The 18,628-nt window shown below is 37.6% G+C and overlaps 1 protein-coding gene and 1 pseudogene across 5 annotated transcripts in view; one reads left to right on the forward strand and one right to left on the reverse strand.

The window, feature by feature from the left end:
• NHS (NHS actin remodeling regulator) overlaps positions 1-18,628 on the forward strand; it is a 344,407-nt gene that overhangs the window by 300,594 nt on the left and 25,185 nt on the right. The gene's annotated exons all lie outside the window — the stretch shown is intronic.
• LOC112919000 (calcineurin B homologous protein 1 pseudogene) lies at positions 14,885-15,433 on the reverse strand (annotated as a pseudogene).

The raw sequence follows: 18,628 nt of genomic DNA on the forward strand, positions 1-18,628 counted from the left end.
GAATACTGAAAATAAAGTAGAACTTCTCCATTTCTTTTATGAAGATTTTATGAAGGTACAGAATAGAAGGAATAGAGGGGGAGGGAACTATAGACCAGTATCATTCAGATTATTAGTGTGGAAATAAATTAAATGTTAGCAAACAGTTTACGGAAATAAATTAAATGTTAGCAAACAGTTTACCACATTAATAAATTACTATACCATGACTAAATGTGATTTATTCTAAGAATGGAAGGTTGGTTCAATATTAAGAAATCTATTGGTGTCATATGCCATATTAATTGATCTAAAGGAAAAAACCCCATATGATTATAGATGCTAGAGAGACCTTACAAAATTCAACACCTATTCTTTATAAAAAGACGAGAAAATAAGAACTGAGTGGTACTTCATTAACACAATTAAATATATATACCTTAGTCCTAAAGCCAGTCTCTTGATGGGGAAACACTAGAGGCATTTCCACGAAAATCAGGAACAAGGCAAAGATGTTCACTATCTCTGCTACTAATTAACATTATACTAGAAAGATTAATCAATGCAGTTGGACAAAATAAATCAATTACCGGCATAAGAATTGATAAGAAGTAAAGCTATGTCTAGTTGCAGATGATATGATACTATAGGATTTTCCTGGTAAAGAATCAATGATAAAACTAACTCAAACACTAAAAGAATTCAGTAAGGTAGCAGGATACAAACACACAAAAATCAATACCCTTCATTTACACAAATGATAGCCAGTTAAAAGACCTAATAGTAGAGAAAACTCCATTTACAGCAATAACAAAGAAGATTAAATACTTAGAAATTAATTTACCAGAAATGTGCAAAGCCTGTATGGGAAAAACTATAAAGCATTCCTAAAAAACACAAAATTAGACTTTCTCAAATGGAAGGATGTCCCCTATTCTTAGAAAGAATGATTCAGCATTATAAGCAGATCAGTTCTAAGCTAATTTATAAATTTAACACAATCTCACTAAAAATACCAATAAGCTTTCTTTTAAAAGGAGTTAGACCCATTGATACTAACGTTCTTATGGAAAAACAAACATACAAGAATACCCAGGAAAACAGTGACAAAGGAAACCAATAAGGGGTAAGTAACTCTACTGGGCACTAAAATATCTTTAAAGCCTTTATGATTACATTAGTGTGGTACTAATATATGAATAGAAAAATATACCAGTAGAAAAAAATAAAAATAAAAGTATAACAGTAGGAAAGAATACAAAGTCCAGAAATCAACCTGAATATATATGAAAACATAATCTACGATAAAGGCAGTATCCCAAAACACTGAGGCAAAAGATGGGAGTTTTTTTTATTTTATTTTTATTATTTTTATTTTTTTTTATTTATGATAGTCACAGAGAGAGAAAGAGAGGCAGAGACACAGGCGGAGGGAGAAGCAGGCTCCATGCACCGGGAGCCTGATGTGGGATTCGATCCCGGGTCTCCAGGATCGCGCCCTGGGCCAAAGGCAGGCGCCAAACCGCTGCGCCACCCAGGGATCCCAAGATGGGAGTTTTTAAAATGATGCTGGAACAACTGGGTAGCCACTTGGTAAAAGAAAACATTTCATCAGAGTTTCTCAACCTCGGCATTATTGATATTTTGAGACAGATAATTCTTTGCTGTGGGGGCTGTCCTGGGCACTATGTGATGTTTAGCAGCATGCTTGGCCCCTATCCGAGAGATGCCAGGAGCACTCTTCCCTGTAGTTTTGACAACTCAAAATGTCTCCAGACACTGCCAAATGTCCCCTAGGGAGACAAAATTGCTCCTGGTTGAGAACTATGTAATTAGATCCATACCTCACACCAAGCACGAGATTAAGCTCCTAATGGATCAGAGACCTAAACATAAAAAATGAAACATACAAATGTACTAGAGGGAAATAGGGGTGAATTATTCTTTAACCTCAGACTGTGAAAAGGCTTTCTAACTCTGACTCAAAATACAAAGGCAGAAAAGAAAAGATTGATAAATCTGAACAGTAAATATTTTTCATGCCCAAATTTTCTCAAAAATTGGGAGAAAATATGTGCAATATGTACCATGAACAAAGGACTAATATCACTAGTAGATAAATACCTCTTCAAAATTGAGAGATAAAGAAAAGAACAAAAACCTGGTAGAAAAATGGAGGAAAAGCATTGAATAGACCATCCAATAAATGCATAAAAATGTTGCTTAAACTTAAGAAAAACTGTTCAAACTTACTCATAATTAGAGAAATGCAAACAACACTGAGGAGTCATTTATGACCTGATTGGCAAAAATTAATGTGACAACATAATCTATTGGTGAAACTGGGGGGAAACAGTCACTCACAAACATTGCTGGTGAGAATGCAAACTTGGCACAACCTACCTGGAGGGGAATTTGGCGATATCTAACAAAACTACATATATGCTTACTTTTCACCCTAGTAATCCCACTAAACAGATACGTCTAATCATACAAAAAGATTAATCATTGCAGTGTTGCTTAAAATCACAAGATCTTGTAAAGAACCAGGAAGCCTATATAGAGATGAAGATACTGATCTATTGGTGACATTAGCCCATTTTCTGTGGCACCTGTACCTGTACTGGCAGAATAAACTATGGGACACCCACACAATGGAGTACTATGCAGTGGTAAAACAAATGAGGAAGATCTTTCTGAACTAGTAAGTAGTGATTTCCAGGACATATTCTTAAAGTGAAAAAGGCAAAGCCCAAGGTTCCAGCACAAGATGGCAATCAATGTAGGAAGGCCCTGAACTGACCTCCTGCATAGAACACAGTGAATTATACCTATTAATAGAACAATTCCTCCTGAAGAACTGAGGGCTGACTGAACAGCTTCTGAACAATCAAAGATGGAGAGAACAGCAAGACAGAGTCACAGTAACAAAGGGGACCCCTGTACCCACACTGTGAAAAGCAGTGGGGATGGATAGTACTGAGGAACTCGGAACAGATCCCTCCGTCTTTGGGCACAGAAAAAAAGCCACAGTTTTAAAGAGCAACTAGCATATAAAAGACACAACACTAGAACTCTGCCAAGTAGTGGAGGAGCTGTAGGAATGTTCTCCAAGTCAGGGGATTGGAGAACTACACAGTTTATGTTCTCACACCACGTTAAAAGCCTAAAATGGAACAGGGTCCACATTCCATAACGGCCGGATCTGGTCCTCACAGGGAGCTTGCAACTTCAGCAAGCTAAGGGTCCACAAGCCCATACCAGCCTCAGCTGTGCTGAAGCACAGGAAAAAAAAGCCAAGTTTAAAATGGCTAAGTAGCTGTGGGAACATTCTCTTTGCCTCCACCTTAAAAGCCCAGAAAGGAGCAGAATCCAGATGCTGTAAGTGGTGGGTCTGGATGCCATAACTGGCAGGTTTGGTCATCACCAGGAGCTTTTGATCTCAGCAAGCCCAGGGTCTGCAAGACCACACCAACCCTGGTCACAATGGGACCCAGAAAAAAAAGCCATAGTTTAAAATGGCAGAATAACAGCTGGGATTCTCTTCCCCCTCCCCCTTCACCATAAAAGCCCAGACCAGAAGAGGGGTTGGCTTACAGTGATCGTACAAACTCAGCTAGCCTAGGATCCATAAGCCCATAATAGCCCACAACTACTCTGTGGTGTTGGGGCACAGAAAATAAGCCATATTTTTGTTTCTAATTGAAAAAATATTTTATTTTTTTAAATTTATCTTGTTTGGCTTTTTATTTTTATTTTTTAATTTTTTTAAAGATTTTATTTATTCATGAGAGACACACACACACAGAGACAGAGTGACACAGGAAGAGGGAGAAGCAGGCTCCATGCAGGGAGCCCGATGTGGGACTCAATCCTGGGACCCCAGGATCATGCCCTGTGCCAAAGGCAGGCGCCAAACCGCTGAGCCACCCAGGGATCCCCCTGGTTTTTTGTTTTGTTTTGTTTTTCTTCTTTTCCTCTTCTTTTAAAAAATGTTTTTTCTTTATTTTTTTCTTCTTTCTATAAAAAAACCCCACAGCTTAAAAGAGAAACTAACATATACAGCCACAGCTCCAGCCAGCCAGCAATAGTCGCCAAACACACAGAGTCTACAGAGGGGACAACATACACAAGACCACTCCTTCAATTTTAGGAGAAGTAGCCTTTCTGCCTAATCCATATAAATACCAAAAGTCAAGCAATATGCTCCAAAAGAGAGAAAAAAGATAAAAACCTCAGAAAAAGAATGAAATGAAACCGAGATAAGCAATATGCCTGATAAAGAATTTAAAGTAATGATCATAAAGATAATCAGTGGACTGGAGAAAAGAGTGGAAGAATTCAGTAAGCCCTTCAATAAAGGTTTAGAAAATACTAATAAGAACTAGTCAGAGTTTAAGAATACAGTAACTGAAATAAAAAAAAAACCACTAGAATCAATAGATTAGAGCAACCTAGAAGACAGTGTAATGGAAAGCACACAAACTGAGCAGAAAAAGAGAAAAGAATTTTTTAAAAAAATATTTATTTACCTGAGAAAGAGAGCACAAGCAGGGAGGAGGATCAGAGGGAGAAGCAGACTTTCTGCTGAGCAGGGAGCCTGACATGGGGCTCAATCCCGGGACCCTGGGGTAATGACCTGAGCCAAAGGCAGATGCTTAACCACCTGAGCCCCCAGGTGCCCCAAGAAAATAATTTTTTTTAATTTAATTTTTTTAATGAAGCCAGATTAAGAGATCTCTTGGACAACATCAAGCAAACATGTTATAGGGGTCCCAAAAGAAGAGAGAGAGAGAAAGGTGTAGAAAACTTATTTGAAGAAATAACTGAAAACTTCCCTAACCTAGAGAAAGAAACAGATATCCACACCCAAGAAACACAGAATTCCAAACAATATGAACCCAATGAGGTCCACACCACGGCACACAATAATTAAACTGTGAAAAGTTAAAGAGAATTTTAAAAGCAGCAAGAGAGAAATAAAAAGTTACCTACAAGGGAAAACCTATAAGAAACCTATAAGGCTATCAGCTGATTTCTCAGCAGATACTTTGCAGGGGTAAAGGGAGCATATGATATATTTAAAGTGCTTTAAAGGAAAAAAAAAAAAAACCCTGCAACCAAGAATACTTTACTGGCAAGGTTATCATTCAGATTTGAAGGTGAGATAAAGTTTCCCAGACAAATGAAAGATAAAGGAATTTATTACCACTAAACCAGTCTCACAAGAAATGTAAAAAGGACTTCTTTAAGTAGAAAATAAATAGTTATAATTAGACATAAAAATTAAGATGTAAAATATGACAACATATACTTTAAGTGTGGAGAAGGGAGTAAAAAGGGAAGAGAAGGGTAAAAAGGCACTACAGGAGCTCTTCTTCATAAGGCCACTACTTTCAAAAGCACAAGGCATAGCTGACTTTCCTAACACAGAGAAACAAACACAGAGTTAGGCAAAATGAGAAGACCCAGGAATACGTGCTGAATGAAAGAAAAGGACAAAATCATAGCAAGAGAGCTAAACAAAACAGAGATAAATAAAATGCCTCATAGAGAATTTAAAGTAATTGTCATAAAGATTCTCACTAGGCTTGAGAAAAGAGTGGAGGACTTCAGTGAGACTCTCAACAAAGAGAAAACATAAAAAAGAACCAATCATAGATGAAGAACTTAATAACTGAAATTAAAAATACACTAGATAGAATAATGGTAGACTAGAGGAAGCAGAACAAATCAGTGACCTAGACGACAGAGTAATGGAAAGTAATCAAGCTGAATAGTAGAGAGAGAAAAAAAGAATAAAACATGAAAATAGGTTAAGGGAACTCAGTGACACCATCAAACATAATACTACTCACATTAGAGGGATCCCAGAAGGAAAAGAGAGAAAAGGAGGCAGAAAATCTATTTGAAGAAATAATAGCTAAAAACTTCCCAAATCTAGGGAAGAAAATAGAAATCTAGATCCAGGAGGCACAGAGAGCCACCAACAAAACCAACCCAAGGAGGTCCACATCAAGACACGTAGTAATTAAAATGGTAAAAAATAAAGATGAAAACAGAATTTTGAAAACAGCAAGAGAAAAGAAAACAGTTACATACAGGCTATTAGCCAATTTTTCAGCAGAAACTTTGTAGGCCAGAAGATAGTGGAATGATATATTCAAAATGCTGAAAGAAAAAAAAGACCTGCAGCCAAGAATACTCTGTTCAGCAAGGCTATCATTCAGACTAAAAGGAGAGATAGTTTCCCAAACAAAAGTTAAAGGAAATAATGACGGCTAAACCAGCACTAGAAGAAATGTCAAAGGGGACTGTATGACTAGAAAGGAAAGACCGTAAGAGTAAGAAAAGTAGGAAGCACAAAAGTAGTAAAAATAAGTATATCTATAAAAATCAGCCAAGGGATTCACATAATAAAAAGATGCAAAGTATGACACCATGTACTCAAAATGTAGGAGGTGGGGAAGAGTAAAGGATGCGTTCAAACTTAGGTGACCATCAGCTCAATATAGAATGTTATATGCACTCTTTACAAGATGTTGTAGACAAACCTAATGGTAACCACAAATGAAAAACCAGTAATAGATACATAAAAAATAAAGACAAAGGAATCCAAGAATATTACTAAAGAAAGCCAACAAACCCTGAGTGAAGACAGCAGAAAAGGAGCAGAGAAAAACTACAAAATGATCATAAAACAAAGTAACAAAAAATGGCACTAAGTACACACCTGTCAATAATTAGTTTGAATGTGAATGGACTAAATGTTCCAGTCAAAAGACAGGATGACAGAATGGATAAAAAAAGCAAGACTATCTATGTGCTGCATACAAGAGACTCATTTCAGGCCTAAAAAGTTTGTGTAGATTGAAAGTGAAGTGATGGAAAAGCATTTATCATGCAAATGGAAGTAAAAAGAAAGCTGGGGTAGCAATACTAATACTAGACAAAATAGACTTTAAAATGAAGACTATAACAAGAGACAAAGAAGGACACTATACATCATGAAGGGAATAATCCAACAAGAAGATATAATAATTGAAAATATTTATGCACCAAACATGGAAGCACCCCAAAGACATAAAGCAGCTAATAACAAACATAAAGGAAGTAATTGATAGTAATACAGTAATAGTAAGGGACTTTAACATTCCACTTACATAAATGGATAGATAATCCAAACAGAAAATGAACAAGGAAATAGTGGCTTTGAATGACACGTTGGACCAAATGGATCTAACAGATATATTCAGAACATTCCATCCTAAAACAGAACACAAATTATTTTAAGTGCACATGGAACAGTCTCCAGAATAGATCACATGTTAGGCCACATAACAAGTGTGGCCTAACAAATTCAGAATATTGAAGTCATACCATGCATCTTTTCTGACCACAATGCTATGAAACTAGGAATCAACTACAAGAAAAATCTGGAAAGAACACAAATACATGGAGGTATTTATGGGAGGAGGAGCAGGCTTCATGCAGGGAGCCCAATGCAGGACTCGATCCTGGGACTCTAGGATTACACCCTGAGCCAAAGGCAGATGCTCAACCACTGAGCCACTCAGGCGTCCCTCAAAGAGGAAATTAAAAAAAATACATAAAGACAAATGAAAATGAAAACACAACAGTCCAAAATCTTTGGGATGCAGAAAATGCTGTTCTAAGAGGGAAGTGTATAGCAATACAGGCCTACATAAAGAAGAAAAATCTCAAATTAACAACCTAACCTTACACCAAAAGGAGCTAGAAAAAGAACAAACAAAACCCCAAACCAGCAGAAGGAAGGAAATAATAAACATTAAAGCAGAAATAAACAAAATAGAAACTGAAAAAAACAATAGAACAAATCAATGAAACCAGGAGCTGGTTCTTTGAAAAGATTTAAAAAAAAAAAATCTGATAAACCTTTAGCCAGACTAAAAAAAAAAAAAAAAAAAGTGAGACTCAAATAAACAAAAGCAGAAATAAAAATAAAAAAGAAGAAATAACAACCAACAACACAGAAATACAACAGATAATAAGAGAATATTATGAAGAAGTATACACCAACAAATTGGACAACCTAAAAGAAATGGATAAATTCCTAGAAACATAAAAACATCTTCCCAAAACTGAATCAGGAAGAAATAGAAAACTGAACAGACTGACTACCAACAATGAAATTGAATGTATAATCAAAAAAACTCCTAACAAACCAAAGTCCAGCATCATATGGCTTCACAAGTGAATTCTATGAAACAGTTAAAGAAGAGTTAATATCTATTCTTCTCAACTATTCCAAAAAATAGAAGAGGAAGGAAAGCTTCCATATTTATTCTATGAGACCAGCATTACCCTGATACCAAAACCAGATAAAGAAACTATTAAAAAAGAGAACTACAGGCCAATATCTCTGATTAACATAGATGCAAAATTATTAGGAAACTGAATCCAACAATACATTAAAAATTCATTCATCAGGGACACCTGAGTGGCTCAGCAGTTGAGCATCTGTCTTCGGGTCAGGACGTGATCCAGGCCTGGGGATGGAGTCCCACATTGGGCTCCCTGCGAGAAGCCTGCTTCTCCCTCTAGGTCTCTGCCTCTCTCTGTGTGTCTCTCATGAATAAATAAATAAATAAAATCTTTTAAAAAATCGTTCACCATGATCAAGTGAGATTTCTTCTAGGGATGCATGGATGGCTCAATATTCACAAATCAATCAATATGATACATCTCATCAACAAGAAAAAGGACAAGAACCCTATGATCATTTCAATAAATGCAGAAGCAGCATCTGACAAACTACAACATCCATTCATGGTAAAAAAAAAAAACTTCAACAAAGTAGGTTTAGAGGGAACGTAGCTCAACATAATAAAGGTCATATATGAAAAACATACAGATAGCATCATATGCAATGGGGAAAAAAACTGAGAGCTATTCCCCTAGGGTCAGGAACAGGAGAAGAATGTCCCCTCTCACTACTGTTATTCAATATAGTACTAAGTCTTAGCCACAGCAATCAGACAACAAAAAGAAATGGAAGGCATCCAAACTGGTAAGGAAGAAGTAAAACTTGCACTATTTACAGATGACATGATACTATATACAGAAAACCTGAAAGACTACTGAAAAACTACTAGAACTGATAAGTGAATTCAGTAAGGTTTCAGGATACAGAATCAATATACAGAAATCCACTGCATTTCTATATACTGATAATGAAGTACCAGAAGGAGAAATTAAGAAAACAGTCCCATTTACAATTGCACCAAAAATAATAAAATCCCTATGAATAAACTTAACTAAGGAGGTTAAAGAGATGTACTCTGAAAACTATAAAACATTAATGTAAGACACTGAGGATGACACAAACAAATGGAAAGATATTCCATTTCATGGACTGGAAGGACAAACATTGTTAAAATGTCTAATACTACCCAAAGCAATCTACAAATTTAATGCAAATCCCCTCAAACTACCAACAGCATTTTTTCCACAAAACTAGAACAAATAATCATAAAACTTGTATGAAACCACAAAAGGCCCCAAATAGTAAACAGTAATCCTGAAAAAGAACAGAACTGGAGATATCACAATCCCAGATTTCAAGATATACTACAAAGCTATAGTAATCAAAAACAGTATGGTACTACCACAAAACAGACACATTGATCAACAGAACAGAATAGAGAGCCCAAAAATAAACCCACAATTATATGGCCAATTAATCTTCAACAAAAGGGGCAAGAGTATGCAATGGGAAAGACAGTCTCTTCAACAAATTATGTTGGGAAAACTGGACCATTTTTTTAAACCATACAAAAAATAAACTCAAAGGGATTAAGGACCTAAATATGAGACCTGAAACCATAATTATCATAGAAGAGAGGACAGTCGTTAATTTCTCTGACACTGGCCATAGCAAGATTTTTCCAGATTTGTCTCCTGAGGCCAGGGAAACAAAGGAAAGATAAACTACTGGAACTATCTCAAAATAAAAAGCCTCGGCACAGCAAAGGAAACAATCAACAAAACTAAAAGACAACCTACTGAAGATATTTGTAAATGGCATATCCAATAAAGGGCTAGTATCCAAAAATATAAAGAACGTATATAACTGAAAACCAAAAAAATGATCCAATTAAAAAATAAACAAGAGACATGAACAGACATTTCTCCAAAGAAGACACTGATGGCCAACATAGGAAAAGGTGTGCAACATCACTAATCATTGAGGAAATGCAAACCAAAACCACAATCACCTTATACCTGTGGAATGGCTTAAATCACACAAGACAAGAAATAACAAGTATTGTCGAAGATATAGGAAAAAAGGAACCTTTGTGCACTGTTGGGAATGCAAACTGGTACAGTCACTGTGGAAGACTGTAGGGAGGTTCCTCTAAAAATTAAATGAGAATTATCACACAATCCAGTTACTCCACTACTAGGTATTTACCCAAAGAATATGAAAATACTAATTTGAAAAGATACATGCACCCCTTTGTTTACCACAGAATTATGTACAATAGCCAAATTATGGAAGCAACCAATTTTCCATTGCTAGACAAACGGATAAAGAAGAGGTAGCATATATATATTACTCATCCATAAAAAAGAATGAAATCTTGCCATTTGCAACAACATGGATAGATCCTGAGGGTACAATTAAGTGAAATAAATCAGTCAGAGAAAGACAGATACCACATGATTTCACTCATATGCAGAATTTAAGAAAGAAAACAAAAGAAAAAAGAAAAAAAGAGACAAACCAAAAAACAGACTCTTAACTATAGAGAACAAGCTGATGGTTACCAGAGGGGAGGTGAAGGTGGGGTGAAACAAGTAAAGGTGATTAAAGAGTGCACTTGTCATGATGAGCAGCCCTGAGTAACATAGAGAATTGCTGGAAGACTATATTGTACACCTGAAACCAATATAACATTGTATGTTAACTACACTAGAATTAAAATAAATTTAAAATTAAATATAAAAAATAAAGAATAAAAACAGCATGCATAGTAGAAAAACAAAGATCCATCTATAAGGACTATTACACAGCCATAAAAAGGATGACATCATGCCACTTGAGACAACATGGATGGACCTATAGCATATTATTCTAAGTGAAATAAGACTAAGAAAGACAAATACTGCATGCCTGGGTGGCTCAGCAGTTGAGTATCTGCCTTCAACTCAGAGCGCGTTCCCTGATCCAGGGATCTAGTTCCCCATCAGGCTTCCTGCAGGGAGCCTGCTCCTCTCTCTGCCTATGTCTCTGCCTCTCTCCCTGTGGCTCTCATGAATAAATAAAATCTTTTTTAAAAAAAAAAAAAAAGAAAGACAAATACCATATGATTCCACTCATAAGTGGGATCTTTAAAAAAAAACAATAAGTGAAAAAACAAAAAGCAGAATCAGATATATAAATACAGAGAACACACTGATGGTTGCCAGAAGGGGAGGGTCATAGAGGGTTGTGCAAAATGGGTTAAGAGGAAAGGAAGATAAAAGCTTCCAGTTATGGAATAAGTAAGTCATAGGAATAAAAAGGACAGCCTAAGGAATACAGTCAATGGTACTGTAAATAGCAATGTAAAAATATGATAGATGGTAGCTACACTTGTGATGAACATAGCATAATGTATAGACTTGTCAAATCACTAAGTTGTATACCTGAGCTAATGTAACATTTTGTGTAAACTATACTAAAACAATTTTTTAAAGTTTAATATCTGGGCAGCCCCAGTGGTGCAGCGGTTTAGCGCCCCCTGCAGCCCAGGGCCTGATCCTGGAGACCCGGATCGAGTCCCATGTCAGGCTCCCTGCATGAAGCCTGCTTCTCCCTCTGCCTGTGTCTCTGCCTCTCTCTCTCTCTGCATCTCTATGAATAAATAAATAAAATCTTTAAAAAAATAAAGTTTAATATCTTAAGAAAAAGAGGCAAAGCCCCAAAGATTATCTATTGAATGCTACCCTTCATGTTAGAGAAAAGGGTATATAAGAAAATGTATAAGAAAAAATACAGGTATCCAACTTATTTGTATAAAAGAAATAGTCTTTTTTAAAAAAGAGTCTATTCCGCTATAACACAATATATTCATCCCTAAAAATCTCCACACTGTGCAAAATTTCGCAATAAAACCAGAAGCTTTATGGGGAACACAGGGCACAACACTCAAAAAACTTCTATCACACACACACACACACACACACACACACACACACACACACAGTGAGATAGAAACTTCATTTTTGAAAAAAAAAAGCAGTAATGAAATTTTACACATTAGTTAGGAAATATAATACAATAAACATGTCACGTTACCTACAAAAAGCCCTGAAGTTTGCCTGTGGATTGGGGATCAGGAGGGCTGTAGCTTGTGAACTGGTGCAAAGGGGTGGAAGGCTGTAGCCCCAGGTGTGGATGAGTGTGGCTTCTAAGACACGGGGTAAACCAGGGGAAACTCAGAGATGTCTGAAGTATGTGCATTTTATGTATTCTCGCCCAGCTCAGGTCAGCTGGGTACACATTCTGCATTCACCTAGAATTTCTCATGCACAAAACTATCCATAAGCAACATGAAATTCGCATGAAGCTCAAACTGTTCCCTAAGATATATCAATCACATTGGAACAAATTTGCTTTTTCAAAACAAGCATTATTGGAAAACTGACTGTACAGGAAAGACAAATCAGAAACTAGTGAGATTGATTACCAACAGGGGCTAAGTGGGAACAGGATAGAAAGAATGGGGGATGAGAATGAGGTAGTAGAGTTGAGGGAGCGACAGTTCTCGGAGTATATTTTGGGGGTAGGTTTAACTCTTAGAACTCAGGTAATGTTTTACATACCAGCACCCCCAATAAATAAATAATATCAACCAGAATGTGAGGAGAACCCAAAATGGAAAACAAACAGTACATATAAACCTAACTATATTTCCAATGAGTATCATAATCACACTGAAGGAGGTGGGGAAGAAAATAGCTAAACCTAAGTAACTTTGGAAAGAAGTATTTTTGTTTTGTTTCATTTTAACCACAAATATTTATTGATGGATTGATGAATATAATTTTATATAGAACAATAAGGCACAGCCATGGATTCAAACAGTGTTCAAACACCAAAAGAGGCAAAAGCCATAAACTTAGGAACTTTAAATATTCAAGTCAAAGAGCCTCTGAGGTACTGAACAGGTAAGTATCAGACAATTCTTCCCTTTTGTATGATTCCTGTATTACATCACTTGATCACAAAGCCAGAATAATACTTCTACAAAATTCCTCATTCATTTATACTTCAACCTCCCACCTGGCTGCTCCTCTGTTCCCCATTCTTCTCCCTTTCCGTTGCAGTGATGTTCTTTAGCCATTCCCTTCCTAAGGAATTGTGTGCACATCTTCCTTCCACAGCAAGGATGCAAACAAGCAAGCAATGAGTCAGGGAAAGTTAGCCACAGGCAGATACATGAATGAAGACTTGGACATTAGGATGGCAACTGCCTGATTCAATGAAGCCTTTAAACTAAGCTTACTTGGGCAAATAAGCTGCTCTGGCTTGCTGAAAGGTCTATAACGCCACATCATATTGGGTCACCAACGCCAGATCCCATGTTTCTAAGAGATTAACAGTAATTTACATAAGGAGGTAGTCAATGTAACCAAGGCAGCTAATGTGACAATACAGTCAATGCTTTGGACCCCCACTGGGGGTGGACTATGGCTTCCAGCATAATCATGTGCCAAGTGCAAAAACCTTCAGGATACTAAGGATTATCTTTAACTCTCTTGGATAGATAAATTACGCACTTCTGTAACTCTAACCTACTTGGAAATGTGAAGTGAAAAACATCCCAGGACATGCAACACTGAGGCATAAATCATGTAGCAGGGATGGGAATACAGGGGGTTTTTAGGGTGCCCTTCCTGCCTCCTTGTTCAAAAACCCATGAGAAGGTCGCCAAACATACTGTCAGAGCAGCCATTGTGGTGGTGACCATGCCCCAGCGCTGAGGAAACCTGCAGGCATATGGTCATTTTCTGAAGAACAGGAGTAGCCATATAGGTAGTCTATGTATGGAGAATCAGAGGCCAGACATTGAGTGACCTGGGAAAGCCACCTAGAAGTTTGGCTTGACACTTTTCCCCCTTTAAGAAGAATAGCTCCATCCAGCAGCCCTTTGATGACAGAGCAGAGTGCAGGGGACCAAGAGATGGTCATATTCTCTGAAAGAAGTGCTGATTCCCAAAAAGCTCCTAGGGATACAACATCCCAGAGGCTCATTTACAAGCAAAGGTAGATAAAAATTGCCAGACCACAGAACCATCTTGTCAAGTCAGATATGTATTTAACAGGTATAGCTTGGGGTGCCAAGTAAAACAGGGAACTCTGAGGCATAATAAAAAACAGAAGACTGAAAGATCAAGTGAATGGTATGTTGTGTGACAGAGAAGCAAAGGCCATATGAAAAAGGTTGCAGGAGCATGCTGAGACCTAGCTGAAGGGAAGGTAGCACAGCCATAGTCTATACCTAGGAAAAGCTTGCTTGGCTGTTTCTTAGCAAGAGTCCATCCTTCACTTTCTCAGACAGGATGGACATTCGGCATTCAGCAGCATAACTTGGGGAGATATTTATAAATGAGGAACAGGTGAATGGATACTGAAGAAAAATAAGCTGGGTGTGCCATTCTGTAATGTTCTGTTTACACCAAAGGCAGGTTTGTGTTAACAGAACACACGTAGGGTTGTCCTGCAACAGCAGTGGTATCTTGGCAGAAAGAGAATGTAGGATAGAGATGGGGCTCATAGATAGGAGGACTTTCCAGTTCCAGTTTTTAAATACTAGAGAGCAAGGAACAGTTTGGTCTCATCCTTTTAGTCAAGAAAATGGATGCTCGCTTTCTATTATATGCCCACCTTCTCCATAACAAATTTTGCTAAAGATATGGCACCAACCCCATCTTGATTAGCCTCTTGGATGGTCCTGTGATGCTGCTCGGTTCCTCATCTGGGATACGCACTTCAACCATCATGCATAGTACCTGGAACAGCTCATTGTGGGAGATCCTGTCATCTTTATCCAAATCATATAGCCAAAAAAGCAAAGTATGGTTTGTTGCTTCAGCTGTTGAGTGTTTCTGGTTCATTCTTATCTTTGCTCTTTCCACCATATTCAGTGGGTTGGAATTGAGCCAAAGTTTTTATGAATCCATGGAAGTTTACCTGGTCTTCTCCCTCTGGAAAGAAGGCACTAATGAACCAGCCCCCAGTGGGCTGATGAATGACAAGTTCTGGAATTAGCTGGAAATAATCCCAGCTGAGGGCCCCATTCTTGCCTTTGTCCAGGCTGGTGAACTGGCAGTAGAGGTAGGTGATCCGACTGTGAGAAAAGTTGGTCTCCTTGATCTCCTCTAGTTCTTCCTTCTATAGTAATGTGGATGCCCAAGGCCCCATCCCCAAGTGGGAGCTCCTTTAGGAGCAGCTGCACCTGAAGCAACAGTGGAAAGCTAAAGATAAAAGGAACTGTACACAAATATTGTACTCTTGTTGGTAAATTTGTTCTTCCCAAGAGAATGAACTAGAAATTCTGAAACTACTTTATATGGATGACAGGACGGAGGAAGTATGTTGTGGATAATGATAATCTCAGTTTGTCACTGCTAGAGAAAGGAGTTACAAATAAGGAAAGGAGGTAGGCTAGAATGAATCCTTTGGATTACATTGAAAATATCAGTATAAATTCATTCATATATTTTCAAACACGCAGAGAGTTGTATACATGTAAATGCAGATGGATAGGCATAAAATAAATGCATATATGTGCATGTATAAGCATACAAACATATTTCTTAGTTCTGTCATCTGAGAGGACCTTAGAAGCAATGATACTCTGGTAGCATTGAGCACATCTACTGCCCAGATCTTCTTTCTAAATACCATTCTCTAAAAAGATAAACCAGGAATCCTTGGAGAAATTACTTATTTGAGGGCTAGGCCAGGGGAAATGTAAGATAAACCTAGAATATCTTAAGATGCTGAAAAATGAGAAGGTGCTCAAAAAATAATAGGAGGCATGTCAAAAGGGCACAGAAGCCAACTTGAAGGAGCTTCCAATGGCTAAATCTGAGACACTTTGAGCAATAAAATAATGATAGTAATGGATTATAACTTAGTTATATCCCTGAGTGTATACTGATATAAGTAAATTGAGATAAATATATGCATGGGGGTGAGGTAGCTCTTCCTTTTACAGAAAAATTCTAATTAACAAATGTAGAAGTATCAATATAAATTTTTAAAATCACCATCAGCCAAATAGAACAGTAATAATTTTTACAGGTAATAATCATCAATGAATGCTAAAATTAGTTGGGTGAAATTATGTGGATAAATAGGATGTGTGCAGCACCTCAAAGTTTCTCCCCACAAAATACTTGTTGATTACAAACAGAACATAGTAACTTTAGCTATAGAAAGCTGACAGCCACCATCTTAACCAAGTGATCAAAATCAGTATCAGCAGTTAATAGAACACAGCTGTATATGAACCTCTTGCTATAATGCAGGAAGATGACACTTCTGTGGGATTCTTGACAAAAATGTGTAACCTCAATCTAATCATAAGAAAATGTCAGACAACCCTAAGTTAGGAACATTCTAGAAAATAATTGGCCAGTGCTCTCCAAAAGTGTCAAGGTCATTAAAGCAACAGTTGAGGGTTTACCACAAACTGAAGGACATTAAGGAGATTTGACAACTAAATGCAATGTGGGCCCCTGGGTTAGATCCTGGACTGGAAAAGGGACATTAGTGGGAAAACTGGTAAAAGCCAAATAAGGTTAATAAATTGGTAAATAATATTTATCAATGTTAATTTTCTGCTTTCAATAAATGTACGTAGTCACATAAGATGTTAACATTAGGAAAAACTGGGGAAAGAGTATATGGGAATCCTCTCTATTATTTTTGCAACTTCTGTGTAAGTATTATTTCAAAATAGAAAGTTATACACACACACACATACACACACACACACACACAGCCATAAATATTCCACAGTTCCTGGATTGGGACTTGTACCCCAGTGCCTATGATAAATATATGGTTTCTGGAGGAAGTAAATTCAACCAAGACATGCTTAGTTCATCATTTCTTTTCTTTAAATAGCAAAATTCAGAAGACCACAGAGAATCTAATCTAAGATAATTAGAAGTTGCCTATGGTATATGACACTTTGGGGCCTCTAGGGCACCCTCATGGCATAGATTCCCATTTTAGAGTGTGGAGACAGTCTGTCATAGCAGCTCACTCTCATCCTCTGCTGAATGGGATGTCCAGCTCATCTGTTCTCATCAGTAAGGTCCATTGGTCCAGGCCCAGATGTGGGCCTCAAATACTAGAGACATTCATCTGTTCTTCCTCTGTGCAAGCCTAAGGCAGGCATTCCCAATAGATCATAGCACTCTTTCCCACATCGTCCAGATAACCACTCCTGATCAGAGTTGGCACTTGAGCTGAAACATCTATCACTGCATTCATCTTGCCATCAGGTCCATGGGGACCCTTGGAGTGTAAGACCCTGCTTAGATTCTGAGGTCTAGACAGAAAGGCATGGAAATTATCCTTCCTCAAATGTGGTGAGATGCTCCAGCAATTTCACCAAGCATCCCTCTCCAACCTTCATCAGTCATCCAGGGACAGACTATCTAATGGCCTCTGTGGTAGCAGATGGCAAAGCTTGACATGAGATGGGGCCCCTATGGTGAAAGTTGATCAGGTTCCCAAGGAACACAGAGATCTAAATCCTTATCATTAGGATTGCCAGTTAACTCCTTCCACCATATTGTGTGCACGGTTATCCTCTTTGTCAGACTTCACAAAATTAGCCTAGGAAGAATATCAGGGATTCATTATCATTTCATAGCCTGATAGTAGTTTTCTAACTTATCATACTGTGCATCCAGGGATTTTAAAATAACAGTCTGTCAAATAATACTTTTCTTCTTATCAAGAAGGTACATCTAAAGCACAGGGGACATTCTGAAAGCCTTACTGGGAAGTAAATGAAGGCAATCACTCAAACTAGGACCCAGACCTCCTTGATCATAGTCCAAAGGTATCACCAATGACCATGTTCACTCTTCCATTTTCTATCAAGAAGAAGAAGATAGGTCTTCTGAGAAAGCAGCTTCTGAGAAAAACTAACTGGTTTACAGACAAATTACAAGACTAGAAGTTGAGTTCTGAGCCAAGAGAGGGCTTAAAGACTACAGCTAGCAAGAGAGGCATTTCAACAGTATTTGACCTGCCCTGGGATAAAGACCTTCTCATTGCCTCACTCTCTTTCCCATCTCCAGCTCTATCTCCTCTCATCCAGCCTCTCCCCTCCTTCCCTTTCTCCATGAATCCTCACTAGAGATTTCTGATATTCTTTGGCTTACAAGACTGAGACTGAGAAATGCTGACTAAGCCTTTCCTTTGTTGTAAAAGAATTACACATACCACACTGTCCTAGACAGGTTGTGTTTTGCTTTTATAAAACATCTTCATAGTTTTGCAAACTCAGAAATATTCTGTTGTTTTATGGCCTATCTCAAAATGGTTCTGTCCATCCAAATTAAGTCAGTCTCTCTTGCTTCAGTCTAAGTG

The sequence above is a fragment of the Vulpes vulpes genome, chromosome X (genome assembly GCF_048418805.1).
Source record: "Vulpes vulpes isolate BD-2025 chromosome X, VulVul3, whole genome shotgun sequence".
Taxonomy (NCBI): Eukaryota; Metazoa; Chordata; class Mammalia; order Carnivora; family Canidae; genus Vulpes; species Vulpes vulpes.